This window comes from Hemitrygon akajei, unplaced genomic scaffold (genome assembly GCF_048418815.1).
Source record: "Hemitrygon akajei unplaced genomic scaffold, sHemAka1.3 Scf000131, whole genome shotgun sequence".
NCBI lineage: Eukaryota > Metazoa > Chordata > Chondrichthyes > Myliobatiformes > Dasyatidae > Hemitrygon > Hemitrygon akajei.
In genome coordinates, this window is record NW_027332017.1 from 824,935 (window position 1) to 827,702 (window position 2,768).

Sequence of the window (2,768 nt, forward strand, 5' to 3'; positions counted from 1 at the left end):
TTTGGTCAGGTTGCGATCCGCCGGATCAGATTGGAACATGATCATTAATGAAATATCAGTCTGATGGTGTGTCTGGTGTCAGTGCGGACTCGATCGGACGATTGGCCGTGATTCATTACTCTACAGCTCTCATCGTCTCACAAGTATAACTGGCTTGAAACACGTCCTGTTGTCTATAAATGTATCGGCAGATAGTTCAGTCACTCACTTCAATTAACGTAATCTGAGATGAAGAGAACGTCCGAGACAGACAGGGTGAGAAATCTTCAAGGCATTGTTGAAATTAGTTCATGGGCCGGGGCGCCACCCTGTGGAGACTGCTCGAAGCGAGAGTAATGAAGATGTTTCAACCCCTTGCTTTGTTCTTGCCACATAGTTCAGTTACCTGTTACATGTTGCGCCCTGACCAGCACTCCACAGGAAATTGTTAATACATATCACTGTATATGGCACATAAATTTAATATTTGATGTTGAAAAATGGAGCGGAACGGTGGGCAATGTTTTGTTCTTATAGTTGTACTTCAGAGCAGGGCGGGGAGGGGATGCCTCGGGTCTTCGCTCAAGAGCGCAGAGCACTGAGCGCTTTGCAGGATTTCTGTGGTGTAGTGGTTATCACGTTCGCTTCACACGCGAAAGGTCCCCAGTTCAATCCCGGGCAGAAAGATTGTTTGGTCTCCACTGTTTGGGATGAACTTGAAACTCAAATTTTCAGTTCGTGTTCAAGTTTACTGTCCCGGGCATCCAAGGTGTAAAGGTGTTCGCTTTACTTCTAGCAGCACGTACTGCTTCAAACCTGACAAAGCTTCAAACGGATTTAAACATAAGGAGGTTCATGGATGACCCAGACTGCATAACGGGAGAATTAGCAACTCGAAGCAACTGTCACAGATGCATCCTGAGGATGCATTGTGGTTTCAAACGAGCACAGAAACAAAGAAAAGCTTCAGCACAAAGCAGGCGCTTCGGCCCGCAATGTTGTACCGAACATGTGAGCACTTCACGTAATTTACCTAGGGTTACCCATAGTTCTCTATTTTCTAAGCTCCATGTACCTGTCCAGTAGACACTTAAAAGACCCTATCCTATCTGCCTCCACCACCCCCGCCGGCAGCCCATTCCACTCACTCACCACTCTCTGCGTAAAACCTTACCCCTGACATCTCCTCTGTACCTACCCCCAGCACCTTAAAACTCTGCCCTCTTGTGCTAGCCATTTCAACCCTAGGGAAAAAAAGCCTCTGACTATCCACACAATCAATGCCCCTCATTGTCTTATACACCTCTAATCCGTCGTTCCAAGGAGAAAAAGCCGATTTCACTCAACCTGTTCTCATAGGGCATGCTCCCCAATCCAGCCAACAACTTTGTAAATACTGTTTGCACCCTTTCTATAGTTTCCACATCCTTCCTGTAGTGAGGCGACCAGAACTGAGCACAGTACTCCAGGTGGCGTCTCACCACGGCCCTATGAATCTGTAACATTACCTCTCGGCACCAAAATACAATCCCATTGTTTAAGCGGAGATCGACAGGTTCTTGGTTATGAACCATGTCAAATATGACGGAAAGAAGGCAAGAGAAAGGCATTGAGAGGGATAATATATCAACAATGATGGAATGGACGGAATGGCAGAGTTCTGCCCCAATATCTTCTGGTATTATGGCCAAAATTATTAAATTTAATAGAAAACATTGATTTGCATATCTCCCAGCCAAACTCTGTCTTTCGTGTGATATAAGGTGTAGGCTCGGAATTCTAATAAGTGATAACTTCAGTATATTATCATCCAGATAACCTTATCACGATAAGCATAGGATTTGGACGCATACGTACAAAGCCCAATGGATTAGCAGTCCATTGCCTTAACCTCTCGGCCACCTCGTCTGTTCTTCAACCGTTTGTGTTTTATTAATCTGAGTTTCTTTCCGAGCACTTTAAATCCCAGCTTATGTTTCACCCGTTTGCTCTCACATTCCAGTTCTATATTCCTTGGCTGCCATGGTTACTAGAATTCCTAGGCATGGCTAAGGAAGGCTTAGAGCTATATGCGCCAACCATAGGAGAATGGAAATATATTTTATAGGCACCTCGGACGCTCTGGTCGTGCTGCGTTAGAAGCTTTGGTTCCGTGCAGTTTAAACCCGAGAACCTGTGAGTATTTTCAGTTGTGCAATGAGTAGTGGGCAAGTGTGCAAATGTCTGGGGTCTATTTTAACAGGTTTATATTCAAACACAAATATTATAAAAAATACCAAATTTCCCATGAATCAAGCATTTTAAAATGTAAGTATAAAAAAGGACATATAAATATTGTTTGTTAGATTGACTTAACTTTACTGATGACATCCTTCACATACACTACATGTACAAGTGGATAGTGAATACAACATAGAAATACAATTGTGTCAGCATGAATTAAGCAGTCAGATGCCCTGGTGGACAATCCTGTCCTGGAGCCGGTTGGTCAAGGGCTTTTATGCTACAGTACCGTTTTCCGGATCGTAGAAGCTGGAACAATTTGTGATTGCAGTGACTCGGACCCTTTTTACACACTTCTCTCTGTAAATGTCCTGAATATTGAGAAGCACACATCTATAGATTGGCTGTGCTGTCCCCAGCCAATTGGCTGCAGCGTCCTGCGACTGAGGGAAGTACAGTTCCCAAATAAAAGGCAGCAATGCAGCCAGTCAGTGTTCTCTGTGGAAGGTTCATAGGATCTGGCGGCCCACGCCAAATTTCTTCAACCGTCTGAGGTAAAAAAGCAG

General features: G+C 44.3%; 1 non-coding gene across 1 annotated transcript; it reads left to right on the plus strand.

The window, feature by feature from the left end:
• The first annotated feature begins 593 nt into the window (after window positions 1-593).
• On the plus strand, window positions 594-666 carry trnav-cac (transfer RNA valine (anticodon CAC)). The gene has a single exon. It is a non-coding gene; the product is annotated as a tRNA-Val (tRNA).
• Window positions 667-2,768: the final 2,102 nt, after the last annotated feature.